General features: G+C 39.5%; 1 protein-coding gene across 11 annotated transcripts in view; it reads left to right on the top strand.

Moving 5' to 3' along the window:
• CHD7 (chromodomain helicase DNA binding protein 7) overlaps positions 1 to 16,543 on the top strand; it is a 270,130-nt gene that overhangs the window by 110,586 nt on the left and 143,001 nt on the right. The window contains exon 1 of one of the 11 annotated variants that reach the window (XM_061599753.1): positions 5,012 to 5,074. The exons of the other annotated variants lie outside the window; for them this stretch is intronic. The gene's annotated coding sequence lies outside the window, so the exon portion shown is untranslated. Of the gene's footprint in view, positions 1 to 5,011; positions 5,075 to 16,543 lie in introns of those variants that run through there. 11 annotated transcript variants of the gene reach the window in all.

Below are 16,543 nucleotides of genomic sequence, written 5' to 3' on the forward strand. Positions count from 1 at the left end.
GGTGGTAGCTGTTTTTAAATATAATTTCCCCTGAAATTAACATCACATTACCAGATCCTGTGGCATCAGGAACACTGTGTGCTGGCTGGTGTTATCCCCCTCTTTTTTTAAAAGGAATCAGTTGGGCCAACTTGTCATAGAATCTGGCAGGAATGTGGATTCCAAAGTGGGCCCATGTCTGATGTGCATATTGGTCCAAGTGATCCAGATCAGGTGGGTCTTCTTAGAAAGCTGAGTTTGCCAAATTCCACCACCATCCTTAGCCTCACACCAGGAGGAACTAAGTTGAGAGGTGTAGGAAACACTTGCCTGTCAACAGCCACATTCTCTCAGAGCCACTCAGACGGGGACTGTATGCTGGTGGTGGATGAGGCTGGAGCCAGAGGTGGGCGGTGCCAGAGCCAAAATTGGGCAAGGCCACTCCTTTTATCACTTTCTTTATGTAACCTTTCTTCTCTCCCCCCCCCACCAGACTACTAAGGGAGGGACAGTTTGTATTGTCAGAGATTTAAACTGCTCACTTGCATTGGGCTTTCCTCCCTCCACCTCCCATAGCTCCATCCCTTTTGACTTTCTCTCTGTCCCCCCCCCCGTTTTCTTCTTCTGTGAATATCCAATCATCCTAGCATGTAATTAGGTTGTGGGCCACAAATTGTCCATCCCTGCCTTAAGCAAAGTTTCTAAGAAGATATTCCTCTGAAGTTACAATATCAAGGAAAATATTTGTTTAGTGTGAGCTGAGTCAGTCTGCAGAAGCAGTCAGTCCGAAGCATGGTTGGATACTGAGAGAGGAGGTGACAGGCTCATAGAACTCATCCCAGCTCCATCTTTATTTCACTTTTTGCTTATGATTTTAGCGGGTTGTCTTTAATTCCACTCTTCCTCTCCAATAACCCCTCAACACATACTCCAATTTGCGTCCAAATTTTCTTGATAAAGGAAAATGTATACAACGCAACTGGAGTTCCCATTCCACAAACTCAGCAGAAGTGAAAGATCTGAAGAACCCCTGGTTGACTTTTGTAGCTCATTGTTACATGTTATCCTTTCAAAAATTGTTCTTGATGTGTTCTGAGTCTTATTAGGTAACTAATTAGCCTAGTGTCTTGATTTCTTTCTAAAATTTTGTGAGGTGTAGGCACTTTAGGTTTCTCATCAGCCAGTGTCCACAATCATTGTATTTCAGTGGTCATTTATCTTTTTGCTTATAACATGAATGCAATAACTTTTTTGCTACAGTCAATATTTTTAGCCTTCCCAACCTAGCCTGATTTTTTATTCCTATACACTGATTCCTTGAACTTTATAATTCTATTCTTTGATGCAAGTTCACTAACTGCTCTCATTAGTTATAGTGGTACTTTGGCTTTGATCTTCATTTTTGTCGTCTGTTGTTCAGGTTTTCAAAGATGCCATCCGGATTAGGTTTCAGAATAACTGTGTATTATATGAGCATTTTAAAAAAAATATTAGAAGTACGACTACACTCCTTGTGTTAGGGGAAGTTTGGTTTCCTGATTTTTAAAAGATAGGTTTCAGTTGACACTGTTGAAAGCCATTAGAAATCACTTTCTTGGGATTAAAATACTGACACTTTAAAACTGTTCTTAAATAATATTCCTAGGGTTCCTGCATAGTGCCATTCTGTTTTTAAATTAAAGAATCTTCTAAATTGCCTTGAAATTGTGCCTACGTAATGTGCTAAAAAGTCAGCAGAAACAGGACTTGTGAGAGTCAACCATTTTTGCTAAAATCCTTTATCCTGTTATGAGTGTTAATCTATTGATTGCCTTATGATAAAGTAAATTGACTAAAACATCTCTAGAGAAAGTTCTCAATTTTTAGTGTATTGTAATAAACAAACCTTGCCATCAAGTAAGATGCTTGGGCTGCATCGTGCTTATAATTTCATATCCAACTAATTTAAGCAGAGTTAACAAAGAATGCTATAAAAGTACATGATGCAGCTCTTAATGCTGAAGTTAAGCAAGTATGGCTCCATAACAAGTGACTTCTCAAAGCTCCTAGAAGGAACCATTAATAATATAGGTGTGACTGAGCACAGGATTGCAGTTTAGATAATCCTAGTTGAACACCCAAATTTGAGGATGGTGATAAAGGTTATATTTCAACAATGCTTTAAGTTAAAAAGTACCTGTGCTGTATCAGAATGACTCATAAATGTATGCTATCTGCGTAGCTCCTTGTTCTTAAAGTCTTCTTTAAAATAATACTGCATTTACCAAACATGCAGCTTTTAACATGTTTCTGAATAGGTATTGCTTTAGTTGCAATTTACTTGCTATGCTAGTCAATGACATTACCTTGATCATATAAAGAGAGAGCCTGGTTTCCAGCCATATTTGAAATACTACTTATTCTTTTGATCATCTTAACCCCTTTTGAGTTTAGGGCTATAACAGAACCCCTTTTTTATATAAAAGGTCTATGATTTAAGTCATTGAGATTCTCAAAACATGAGGCTTTTTAAATTGCTGACATTAAAGCTTTGCTAGTATTGATGCCAAATTCATTCATGTTAAGATAGTGTACCTTTGCCTTTGTTACCATACATTAGATTCCTATGCCTGTTTTCTTGAAATTGGTATCCTTGATTGAATATCACATCTATTTAAATGCAACAGAATCTTATATTGAAATAACTTCATGAGTTAAATTTTCATTCTGCAGCTTTTAATTGGTAGGAGGTGGAAGAATGGGCTTGAACATTATGTTTGACCACACTCTGAGAGATTATCATGTATTTCAGAGTGTGCTCATCTTAATATAACTATCAATGTTATTAAAGTTTCAGGAACCTCAGGTTATTTCTCCTATAGTAATACTTACCTTAGAAAAAATAATCAATTGATAACTAATCTCGTTTCTGTATTCATTGCTTGAGATAGAAATGGACATTGCAACTATTGCTGGAAGGGGGGGGATGCAAGTGAGGAAATACAAAGTGAAGGTTAAATTTCAGATGTTGAAAGCAGCTTTGTTCTTCTCCCTCTTTCCAATACACTACAGCTTCACATTAATTAATCATGTTGCAGTGAAAAAACAAGGTAAGGTGTCTGTAGAATAGTCATGGAATTGAGAGCATCTAAAGAACTCTTAGCTGCCCTTCACATATATTATGCATTCTGATTGTATAATGGGGAACTTTATACACAGAAGTTGCTTATCATCGTTTTTGATTCATTTAACTTGATAACATTGCTGCAGTCTGCTCATACTTTTATTGAGCACTGCTTCTGTAGAAAGCCAGCTGTGTTGAATTGCTTGCCTCTATATTCTGGACTGGAAGATACCCTCACACAAACAACACACACGGCATTTTGGCAGTCTTAGCTTGCGCTCTTCCTTTTGTGGTGTCAGCAGCTACAGGCATCAGGCAAAATGGTGTATTAGACTGTGGAGCCACCATCTCAATGCCTGCTAGATGTATGAATAGAAAAGGTAAATGTGAGAACAATTAGACAATGAATTCTAGAATCACCATTATTTCAAAATATATGTTATTTTTAAAGTGTAGAACTACAATCTTATGTACACTTACCTGGGAGTAAGACACATTAAACACAGGGAGTAAGACATACAACACAATCAGACTGCAAACTGATCAGTCACAATCAGACTGCAAACTGATCAGTCACAATCAGACTGCAAACTGATCAGTCACAATTGGACATCAAACTACTGTTTGTGAGTAAACATGCACAAGACTGTGCCGGCCCATTTGCTGCAGTCACTTCAGCACTAGTATCTAAGTTTACAGTCCAACTTGGGCTGTGCATTTCAAAATTAAGCTTTTACAGTTTTTGAATTCTGCTGAAACGTCTATCTTTCACTTGAGATAAAATATCTGTTCCTCTTAATATGCTTTCAGGTATTTAATGATTTCTCACGCCTCCAATGTACTTAATGGTAAACATGCTCAGTAGCTTCCATATTATCTCCATTGACTTGCTTTAGAAACCCTGTATCTTTTTTTGCTGCTGAGTTTTTTGTTGCAGTAGTACTTCAACAAGGAAATTCTTGCTAGCCCATACAGTATAGAGATAGTAGCCTTCTGTTTCCCATTGACTGTAGAGTAAAAATGTTACAAGGTTAATGAAAGGACTAATTTTAGGTTTTTGGTAAGTTAATATGACCCTTAGGAATGTTGTAAGTTCTGCATTACTCCAAATGAATGACACGGGTGTTACTCTTGCATGGAATAAAATATTCAAGACTGCAACTTCAACTGAAGGTCCTTGTACATTTATTATTGGAACTCTGTACATATATTTCTGAAAGTCTTGCTTAATTCTGTGGTGCCAAGGCAATTTCCCTTCTGCAAGCTTCTTGCCTGAATGTTTTTAATGACTAAGATTGTTTTTCCAAAGATTTCAACTCCTTTATCCTAAGCTTCATTTGTATAGCCTTTCCTTATTTTCCTGCCACTCTGGCGACTTTTACATTTTTACTAGTACAACCTCAAGAGGGTCACATCACTGTTTTTATGGAGAGAACATAATTTTAGGTGCTGTTTAATTGGTTTGTAACCTATTCTCTAAACCAGGGGTTGCCAGCCCATTGTCCACAGGCACCATGGTACCTGTGAAGGCCTTCCATGGTGCCCCTAGTAGGTAGACCATCTGAGCTTTCACTTTTTTTAAAAAAAGTAAGTCTCTAGCCCTTGTAAAAAGAAAGTTATGGAGCAGGTTAAAGTTAAAGTGTGCAGGTACCCTTCTAAGGGATTTCTGTGAGATGGGCCAGCCTGGCTGCTCCCACCTGTCAGTATTATAAGCCAGTCAGTGAAATCAGCTATGAGGAAGGGCACAGTAACTCACGTTATAAGTGAGTGGTTCAGACACCAGGCAATAGGAATCCTTGGGGTCCTAAAGAGCTGCTGTTTTGCCCTCCCTTTTAGTGCACTTTTCCTACTTCTAACTTTTTCCCTAGGCCTTGGAATCTTCATGGTTTGCCCTTCATTTTTCTCTAGCACCCAGGATGCATCTTTCCTGTGCTGGGTTCACCTGAGATCAGGCAGTGCCTAGAAATTCTTTTCTGCAAATACTACTACACAGTAAGTGTGGGTGCATGTAAACGAATCCCCTCCTCCCCCCACCGAGACACGGCAAATGTGCAAAGCGGCTTAGGCAATTTTCTGCTTTCCAAGTGCTAAAGACCAGGGACATTAAGAATTCACTGTATAGTTAACTTACAGTACAATGGTATACATATCTATTCAGAGTAAGACTCTGTTTATTGAGGTTTACTTCCAAGTAAGTGGGTACAGGATAGCAACCTAGGCTTTGGTTTAGGGTTGGCATTGGGGAAAACAGGGTTCTGGAGCCTTTAACATCAGTATAGCAGGCAGAAATTCAACTGGTCAAACCTTTTGTAGTAGGGAAATATAATTATGGGGAAAACTTCACCATGGCTACTTTCTTATTTTATGTTATGCCACGTCCCCATGGCAGCCATTTTGTGACTGGTGTCCCCAGCACTCTTAAAATTTGAAATATGCCTTCTGGTCTGAAAAAGTTGGGCACCTCTGCTCGAAACCATCTTTTTTCTTTCTCAGCTCCATAGCATGTGTGAACCCCCTCATCACAACTCTGTGTCTCCATCTGTTTACCCTAGTTTTTCTGTTTCTCTTCCTGCATGTCTATCTGTACTCCTATTTCTTAGCTCTCCCCCTTTACTCTTCCTTGTACCTTAATGTGCTTCCTTTCAGATCCATTTATTACCCAAACATCTCTACAACACTATCTTTGTCCCCACTTTTTCTTTAGACTCTCTCTCTCTCTCTTAATCAATCAATCAATCAGCCTATAATTCTTCCATTCCTTTCTGATTTAAACTATGATTTAAATAGCAAGAAAAAAGACATTTTTTAAAAAGTGCTGTCTCTACAGCCTTTCAAGCACTTACTGAAGACCTGCCTCTTCTAACAAGCCTTTTAAATAGGGTTCTTTTCCAATCTACCTCTGTATTGGAATTGTTTTTAAGATGCTTTTATTGTTTTATCACTTCAGTTGCTTCCCTGGGCTCCTTTGGGAGGAAAGGTGGGGTAGGATATTTGTTGTTGTTGTTGTTGTTGTTGTTGTTATGTGCCTTCAATTCGACTACGACTTATAGTGACCCTATGAATCAGCAATCTCCAATAGCATCTGTTGTGAACCACCCTGTTCAGACCTTGTAAGTTCAGGTCTGTGGCTTCCTTTATGGAATCAATCCATCTCTTGTTTGGCCTCCCCCTTTTTCTACTCCCTTCTTTTTTTCCCAGTATTATTGTCTTTTCTAGTGAATCATGTCTTCTCATGATGTCCTAAGTATGATAACCTCAGTTTCATCATTTTAGCTTCTAATGATAGTTCTGGTTTAATTTGTTCTAACACCCAATTATTTGTCTTTTTTGCAGTCCATGGTATGCGCAAAGCTGTCCTCCAACACCACATTTCAAATGAGTTGGTTTGTCTCTTACCCGCTTTTTTCACATCCATACATAGAGATTGGGAATACCATGGTCTGAATGATCCTGACTTTAGTGTTCAGTGGTGCATCTTTGCATTTGAGGACATCATAGCTGCCCTCCCCAGTCCTAGCCTTCTTCTGATTTCTTGACTATTGTCTCCATTTTGGTTAATGATTGTGCCAAGGTATTGATAATCCTTGACAAGTTCAATGTCCTTGTTGTCAACTTTAAAGTTACATAAATCTTCTGTCATCATTACTTTAGTCTTCTTGATGTTCAGCTGTAGTCCTGCTTTTATGCTTTCCTCTTTAACTTTCAACAGCATTCGTTTCAAGTCATTACTGGTTTCTGCTAGTAGTATGGTATCATCTGCAAATCTTAAATTATTGATAAATCTCCCTCCAATACTACTAATAAATTATTATTTAAAATCAAATAATATAATTTTGATATAAATCAAATAATAAATAAATAATAAATCATTTCCCATTGATTCTACATATGCTTCATAAATACAGGTGCAAATCTGACCACTGAATCATTGGAACCTACAACTAAATAGAATATTGCTTTCATTGTTTTTTTCCATTCTTACTTTCACTATTGTTTTCATTCTTACAGTCAGGCGTTTTATCTCTGTGTTGTGCTGTATATATTTTGCATCCTTTCCTTTTTTACCTATACAGCAGGGGTGAGGAACCTCCGACCCACCAGAGGTCCCAATTTGGCCCATGAGGCCATTTTGCCCAAATCACGCCCACCAACTTCACCTCTACCATTTTATTATTATTGTTGTTGTTGTTGTTGGATTTATATCCCACCCAGGTGTGGAACAGGTACTGCTAAGGCTTCAAAGGAACAGTTGGGGAGTGTAAAGTGAGCTCCTGATTGTTCCTTTGCTGCGTTCCCTAGTGAGGCCACTTAGTGAGGTTCATGGTTGAGTGGGGATTCGAACCGTGCTTTTCCGGGTCCCAGTCTGACACTCTAACCACTACATCATACTGGCTCTCAATAAGAGGAATTTGAAAACATTCCTGTTTACCCAGGCATTTGATGGCTGAAGGAGACTAATCCTAGCAACCTGGAGATCACTGGATGAATTTTTTTTTAACTGTAATTGTTTTTGAAATGTTTTAACTGTTTTAGAATGCTTTTAAAAAAATGTTTTGTTGTATTTGCTGCTTTGGGCTCCTTTGGGAGGAAGGATAGGATATAAATTCAATAAATAAAATAAATATAATTGGCAAAATAGAACTGTTGATAATTTTGAAAGCAGCAATTCTAAATATGGAGCTTTGTGTTCTTTTAATCTGCTGTCTAGAACAGCCTTCCCTGACCTGGTGCCCTTGACATGTCTACAGAACTACAACTCTGATTATCCATGGCCGTTGGTAATGTTGGCTGGAGCTGATAGGAGTTGTAGTTAAAAGCATCTGGAAGGGATCAGGTTAAGGAAGGCTCCTTTACAGTGGCCTAGTCCTTTCACCATTATGAATTCAGTTGGTGTTTTTTAAAATATTATGTATGTTTTCTGCCTTAAAATAAGCATCCTTAACCGGAGACAGTACTCCTGCATATATGATTAATTTCTTACTGTAGGTCAGCATGACCCTTCCTACTTTCTTTTGCTGCCTGCACCCTGATCTGCTATACGTTTTGGAGGCCTAACTAGAAGTCCCTTTTTTATGTGTTGGTTTCAGTATTCCATGCTATATTGGAAGTTAATACCCTGTGAAAAGGGTCTGTGAGTGTTGTGTATTTTCCCCTTTCTTCCTCTTGTCAACATACATTTAAATTACTTCCAAACATTAGTTCCAGCTGTAAAAATCTAGAGAAAAATTGATACCTACTTGTGACAACTCCTTTGGTTTTGAGAGTTTTTCTTCTCTGCTAGGAAAAATAAGTATCTCCTGAAAAAAGTGGAGCTAAAATATTCTCGAGTAAACACTTCAGTATTTTTAGTGACATTTTCTGCATGTTACGGCTTTAAATGCTTTCTGAAAATGATAGTGTAAAGGCGTTTACATTTTTACTTTTATTAGGAAATAATTATTCCTTGATAGGATAGGCCAAGTTTGCTGACGATACTAAATTGTTCAGGGTTGTTAAAACAAAAAGGGATTGCGAAGAGCTCCAAAAAGACCTCTCCAAACTGAGTGAATGGGCGGAAAAATGGCAAATGCAATTCAATATAAACGTGTAAAATTATCCATATTGGAGCAAAAAATCTTAATTTCACATATACGCTCATGGGGTCTGAACTGGCGGTGACCAACCAGGAGAGAGACCTCGGGGTTGTAGTGGACAGCACGATGAAAATGTCGACCCAGTGTGCGGCAGCTGTGAAAAAGGCAAATTCCATGCTAGGGATAATTAGGAAAGGTACTGAAAATAAAACAGCCGATATCATAATGCCGTTGTATAAATCTATGGTGTGGCCACATTTGGAATACTGTGTACAGTTCTGGTCGCCTCATCTCAAAAAGGATATTATAGAGTTGGAAAAGGTTCAGAAGAGGGCAACCAGAATGATCAAGGGGATGGAGCGACTCCCTTACGAGGAAAGGTTGCAGCATTTGGGGCTTTTTAGTTTAGAAGGCGGGTCAGAGGAGACATGACAGAAGCGTATAAAATTATGCATGGCATTGAGAAAGTGGATAGAGAAAAGTTTTTCTCCCTCTCTCATAATACTAGAACTCATGGACATTCAAAGAAGCTGAATGTTGGAAGATTTAGGACAGACAAAAGGAAGTACTTCTTTACTCAGTGCATAGTTAAACTATGGAATTTGCTCCCACAATACGCAGTAATGGCCACCAGCTTGGATGGCTTTAAAAGAAGATTAGACAAATTCATGGAGGACAGAGCTATCAATGGTTACTAGCCATGATGGCTGTGCTCTGCCACCCTAGTCAGAGGCAGCATGCTTCTGAAAACCAGTTGCCGGAAGCCTCAGGAGGGGAGAGTGTTCTTGCACTTGGGTCCTGCTTGCGGGCTTCCCCCAGGCACCTGGTTGGCCACTGTGAGAACAGGATGCTGGACTAGATGGGCCACTGGCCTGATCCAGCAGGCTCTTCTTATGTTCTTATGTAGGATGCACATGTGCATGAGTCCTATTATAAAAATAGATCAAGGCACTATATAGCAATATAGGTGTCCCTTCCTGAGACTTGTTCACAGCTTTCCTCTAGCAGCCTTTGATCTGGAAGTGAAGTTGGTCGGAAGACTGAGTCAGGAGCAGAGTAGTCCTTTGACCTGGTTGTTCCGAATATTTCTTCCAAAGACATAATTTTCTCTTGAAGAACTCAAACTGACTGACCCTTGCTGGGGAGGAATAAACTGGTTCTCCTGCAAAGCCATTCATTGTGCTATGCAAAATGACTGCAGTACACAGGAAGTGGCCTTTCTACAAAACTTCAAAGTAGATTCCTGGAAGCCTGCTTTTTCAGCTGTGCCCCATGTCCCCAACATACCTGTGATATCACTACAAAAGATAGTGTATACAATGTATAAGTATATTTGTAGTTTTATTATTAGAATGAAATACTTCATGGAAGTATACACTGCACACTTAACATACTGCAAATTAAGTAATTTGACAGCAATTACCTACTGCACATAGCTAAAATGTTCCCATAATTTATGTAAACTCTGCCTTTGTGCTACATTGAATTCAGCCCAATATTTTATATCCCTTCTGTTTATAAGGAATAGATTGAAGCCATGGTGGCATGACACCCCCAAAAATGTAGAGGTTGACTCAAAGATAGGTGTAGGGAAGCTCAGGGTCAAAGGCATGGCCTTCCACAAAATGAAGAATATAAAGAGAATTAATATTATATGTATGTGTGGGCAGCATCACTGAGTTTCTAGCCTTTTCTGATAGGCGTTGTGTATGTGCCTTTTGATCTGGTCGTCATGTCTCTTCTCCTCCCTTCCCTTGCACATTCATGATGGAAGAAGCAGGGTGATTGCTTTATATCAAGGCAGTTTAAATCATTCATTTCATGAAATCATTATTTTAATCAAGTTTCCTGTTTTAAAATTCATGTATTTCTGGAGGAAACATGTTTCCTAACTGGCTGCTAACAACTGGCCAACCAGTTGCCCTTGGGAAGCCCATAAGCAGGACCTGAGTGCAGATCATTGTGCTCCTGCAGTTTCCAGCAACTGGTGCTTGGGAACATACTGCCTCCAATATGCAGGCAGAACATAGCCATCATTGTTAGTAGCCATTGGATAGCCTTATCCTCCATGAATTTGTCTAATCCTTTTTAAAATCCATCCAAGTTGGTGTCAATCATTGCCTCTTTTAGGACCAAATTTCATAGTTTTACTATGACTTGCTTGAAGAGGAACTTCCTTTTGTCTGTCCTGAATCTTCCAACATTCAACTTCATTGGATGTCCACAAGTTCTAGTGTTATGTGAGAGGGAGAAAAACTTTTCTCTATCCACTTTCTCCATGCCATGCATAATTTTATACACTTCTATCATGTCATCTCTTATTTGCCTTTTCTCTAAACTAAAAAGCCCCAAATGCTGCAACTTTTCCTCGTAGGGAAATTGCTCCATCCCCCTGAACGTGTTGATTGCCTTTTTTCTGAACCTTTGCCAGCTCTACAACATCCTTTTTGAGGTGAGGTAACCAGAACTGTACACAGTATTCCAAATGTGGCTGCACCATAGATTTGTATAACAGCTTTATGATATCAGCAGTTTTATTTTCAGTAACTTTCCTTACAAATTCCATCCCTAACAATCTTTTAGTTTTAACAACACTGAACAATTTAGTATCATCAGCAAAGCTGTTCTCCTCACTGATCACCCCTAACTCTAGATCATTTATGAACAAGTTCTGATCCCAATACTGATACTTGGGGGACTCCACTTTCTACATCCCTCCATTGCAAGAACTGTCCATTTATTCCTACTCTCTGCTTCCTGCTACTTAACCAATTCCTGATCCACAAGGGGACCTCTTCTCTTATTCCATGGCTGCTAAGCTTCCTTGGGAGTCTTTGGTGAGGTACCTCGTCAAAAGTTTTTTGAAAGTCCAAGTATACTATGTCCACTGGATCACTTCTATCAATATGCTTGTTGACACTCTCAAAGAATTCCATTAGGTCAGTGAGACAAGACTTACCCTTCTAGAAGCTATTATGATTCTGTTTCAGCAAGGCTTGCTCTTCTGTATGCTTGGTTATTTTATCTTTAACAATATTTTCTACCAGTTTTCCCAGGGCAAGTGCTAAGCTAATTGGCCTGTTATTTCCGGGATCCCCCTGGATCCTTTTTTAAAGAGTGGTGTTATATTGATTACTTTCTAGTCCTCAGGTATGAAGGCGGATCTGAGAGACAAGTAACATATTTTGTTAGAAGACCGGCAGTTTCGCATTTGAAATCTTTGAGAACTCTTGGGTGATGCCATCCAGACCTTGCAATTAGTTAGTTTTTATTTTGTCTATTAAGCCTAGATCTTCATCTTTTGTCACTGCTATTTGCCTCAGTTCCTCAGACTCCCTTCCTGAAAAACTTAGTTCAGGCATAGTGATCTGCCCTATATCCTCCACTGTGAAAGAGATGCAAATAATGTATTTAGCTTCTCTGCAATCTCCTTATCCTGCTTTAGCATACCTTTGACTCCCTTGGATCTAGAATCATAACCCCGAATATTTGGTCATACATCCTATTCTGCTTTAGCACTGCAGCATTAATTTGCCTAAAGTCTAAGCAAACATTCTGTGGTACTAAAGGAGAATGGGTTATATAACCAAAAGTCTGGGGTTATGATCCTAGATTGTACAAAAATTCTACTTAAGCCTTAGAGACGCATCTCTCTGTTTGGCACTCTGTCTACACATTTATTTTACTTTATTTTACCATTTCTAATATGCTTTTTATTACTGAAAAGAAATTCTAGAGCAGGTTACAATAATAAAATATTAAAATATCATACATAGCAAAAATCCAGACAAAATGACTATCAATAGGAACAATAAAATAAAAGGTAAAATGCAATTTTAGATATTAAGCAAAATTACTTATGTTTGAAAACTAATGCTTCAATTCTTTGCACACATATTTGAAAGTAAGTCCTATGGAACAAAATAGAGGCTACTTTTGAATAAATAGGCTTAAGATTGAACTATAAGTGTCCAGAACTTTATATAACCAAGGTTGGAAGTGTCTCAGTTCTTGGTGATACGGAAAGTAAGTGTCCATTCTGTCTTCGTTTATTGAGTAATGACATTAATGACCCGGGAACTGAAACAATTGCAAAACTCAAAATAGCTGGAAAACATAAAATCAGAGTACAAGATCACACAGATCGGCTCATTAGATGATCCTGGTGATGTTCATGATTTTTCTGCAGTCATAAATATGAGGTCTGCATCTAGCCAGAGCAATATCTCAAACTTTTAGAGATTTAGAAAGTGGAAGCCTATACTTATCCTTCCCTTCAAGTGTGTTCTTCTTGCCAGGATTTTCTAGTCCCTGGGTCCAGCAGAAAGTCCACAGTGTAATACAGCGCATAGTGTGCCATTTAATAATGCTTAACTTCACAAATCAGATATATTTCATGGCTATTTTGTACATAGGAAAGCAGCTCGGGACTCAAATCTGTTTGATAGATTGTCATGATTCAGTTTTAAGTGATTAATGTATGATATTTTATATTAAATTTTAATCTACCCTATATGTGCAGAGAATATAGTCTTAATCGAAGCCATCAGAACTTGGGGTCAAGTACTATCAGCATGCTGATGCATATCTCATAGAATCATAGAATAGTAGAGTTGGAAGGGGCCTATAAGGCCATCGAGTCCAACCCCCTGTTCAATGCAGGAATCCAAATCAAAGCATTCCCGACAGATGGCTGTCCAGCCGCCTCTTGAATGCCTCCAGTGTCAGAGAGCCCACTACCTCTCTAGGTAATTGGTTCCATTGCCATATGGCTCTTAACAGTTAGGAAATTTTTCCTGATGTCGAGTCGAAATCTGGCTTCCTGCAACTTGAGCCCATTATTCCGTGTCCTGCAATTTGGGATGATCGAGAAAAGATCCCGGCCCTCCTCTATGTGACAACCTTTCATATACTTGAAGAGTACATATCTCCCCTCAGTTTTCTCCAGGCTAAACATGCCCAGTTCTTTCAGTCTCTCTTCATACGACTTTGTTTCCAGTCCCCTGATCATCCTTGTTGCCCTCCTCTGTACCTGTTCCAGTTTGTCTGCATGCTTCTTGAAGTGTGGAGACCAGAACTGGACGCAGTACTCCAGATGAGGCCTAACCAGTGCTGAATAGAGGGGAACTAATACTTCACACGATTTGGAAACTATACTTCTATTAATGCAGCCTAATATAGCATTTGGCTTTTTTGCAGCCACATCACACTGTTGGCTCATATTCAGCTTGTGATCAACAACAATTCCAAGATCCTTCTCACATGTCGTATTGCTGAGCCAAGTATTCCCCATCTTATAACTGCATTTGGTTTCTTTTTCCTAAGTGTAGAACTTTGCATTTATCCCTGTTGAATTTCATTCTGTTGTTTTCAGCCCAATGCTCCAGCCTATTAAGGTCCCTTTGAATTTTGTTTCTGTCTTCCACGGTATTAGCTATGCCCCCCAATTTTGTATCATCTGCAAATTTGATAAGCATGCTTTGTACCTCCTTATCCGAGTCATTAATAAAAATGTTGAAGAGCACTGGGCCCAGGACTGAGCCCTGTGATACCCCACTCATTCTTCTGCCCAGTTTGAGAAGGAACCATTGATAAGCACTCTTTGAGTACGATTCTGGAGCCAACTGTGGATCCACCTGATAGTTGTTCCATCCAGCCCACATTTAGCTAGCTTGTTAATCAGAATATCATGGGGCACTTTGTCAAAAGCTTTGCTGAAGTCAAGGTATATTATGCCCACAGCATTCTCACAGTCTACAAGGATTTGTTCTTCATAAATCCTTGTTGGCTCCTAGTAATCACTGCATTGTTTTCAAGGTGCTTACAGACTGATTGCTTTATAATCTGCTCCAGCGTTTTTCCAGGGATTGATGTTAGGCTGACTGGTCTGTAGTTCCCCGGTTCCTCCTTTTTGCCCTTTTTGAAAATAGGGACAATATTAGCTCTCCCCCAGTCATCCGGCACTTCAGCAGTCCTTCACGATTTCGCAAAGATAATAGATAGTTCATCAGCCAGTTTCTTCAATACTCTAGGATGCAGTTTATCGTGCCCTGCCGATTTGAACTCGTTCAAAGTGATTAGGTATTCATTGACCATTTGATTACACATAGCCGTCGCCGGGAACACATCACCCCGGTGTTGATAGATCTTCACTGGCTACCAGTGGTTTACCGGGCCCAATTCAAGGTGTTGGTATTGACCTTTAAAACCCTATACGGTTTCTGCCCGGTTTGTCTAAAGGACCGCCTCCAGTATCACCAATTGAGCCGCCTTACAAGATCAGCCACGCAGGATCTCCTCTCGGTCCCACCGGCCAAAACAGCTCGGCTGGTGCGGACCAGAGAGAGGGCGTTCTCTGTAGTGGCTCCCACCCTCTGGAATTCCCTCCCGTACGATCTTCGACATGCCTCCTCCCTGATGAGCTTTCAACAAGCGTTAAAGACTTGGCTCTTCAGACAGGCCTACAGGAATTCGAGCTAGATTAGTTGTAATGTTTTAACTGATGTTTTGATGCTAGTTTTAAATTGATGAATATGGTTATTTATTGTAGTGTGTAATGTATTTATTGAATTGTATATTGTATTTGTTGCTGCTGTAAGTCGCCTAGAGTGTCCAAAACTTGGACTTCTACTTCACGTTTCCCGGGAGGGTCACAGATCCTTTTTTGGGAGAAGACTGAGCCAAAGTAGGAATTGAGCACTTCTGCCTTTTCTTTGTTACCTGTTATCATTTTTCCGTCCTCATTCAGTAGCTGTGGCACCATTTCTTTTCTCTGTCTTTTACTATGGACATAGCTGAAGAAAGCTTTTTTGTTGCTTTTAGCATCCCTCGCTAACCTCAGCTCATTCTCAGGTTTAGCCTTCCTAACACCATCCCTGCAATTCCGTGATACCTGCCTGTACTCTTCCTTTGTGGCCTGGCCTTCTTTCCACTTCCTGTATGTGTCCTTTTTTGTTTTCAGGTCCTCTCTAAGCTTTTTGTGAAGCCACATTGGCTTCTTCTGTTGTTTCCCCCCTTTTTGTTGTTGTTGGAATTGCTTGCCATTGCGCTTTTAGAATTTCATTTTTTAGAAACTCCCATCCATCTTGGACTCTTTTTCTCATTAGGGTGGCTTGCCATGGAACCATACTTACAATTGTTCTGAGTTTATTAAAATCAGCTTCCCTGAAGTCCAGGGTGTGTGTATGGCTACTCTCAGCTTTTGCTTCTGTTAAAATCAAGAATTCAAGTATGGTGTGGTCACTTTCCCCCAGAGTTCCCGTAAATGCCAGTTCATCCACCAAATCATCTCTATTGGTTAGGATCAAGTCCAGGATAGCTGATCCTCTGGTTGCTTCCTCCACTTTCTGTAGGAGAAAGGTATCTCCAACACAATTCAGAAATTTCTTGGAGGGGCCGTGTTTGGCAGAATTTGTCTCCCAACAGATATCGGGATAATTGAAATCCCCCATTACTACTACATCATGCCTCCTAGAAACATTGGCAATTTGCTTTTCAAAAGTTACATTCTCGTCTTCTCCTTGATTGGATGGTCAGTAATAGACTCCAAGCACCACATTCCTTTTATTACTTGCCCCATTAATTTTAATCCAGATACTCTCAGTGGAACTACCAAGCTCATCTTCCTGTATTTCTGTGCAGGGATATATATATTTAACACATAGCATGACTCCACCTCCCTTTTTATTCCTTCTGTTCTTTTTGAACAAGATATATCCTTCAATTGCTGTATTCCAGTCATGAAAATCATCCCACCAAGTTTCAGTTATACCTATCAAGTCATAATTGCCCTCCTGTATTAAGAGTTTAAGTTCATCCTGCTTGTTTCCCATGCTCTGCGCATTAGTATACAGACATCGAAGACCATGTGATTTATGGCTTGGCTTCC

This window comes from Rhineura floridana, chromosome 1, assembly GCF_030035675.1.
Source record: "Rhineura floridana isolate rRhiFlo1 chromosome 1, rRhiFlo1.hap2, whole genome shotgun sequence".
Taxonomy (NCBI): domain Eukaryota; kingdom Metazoa; phylum Chordata; class Lepidosauria; order Squamata; family Rhineuridae; genus Rhineura; species Rhineura floridana.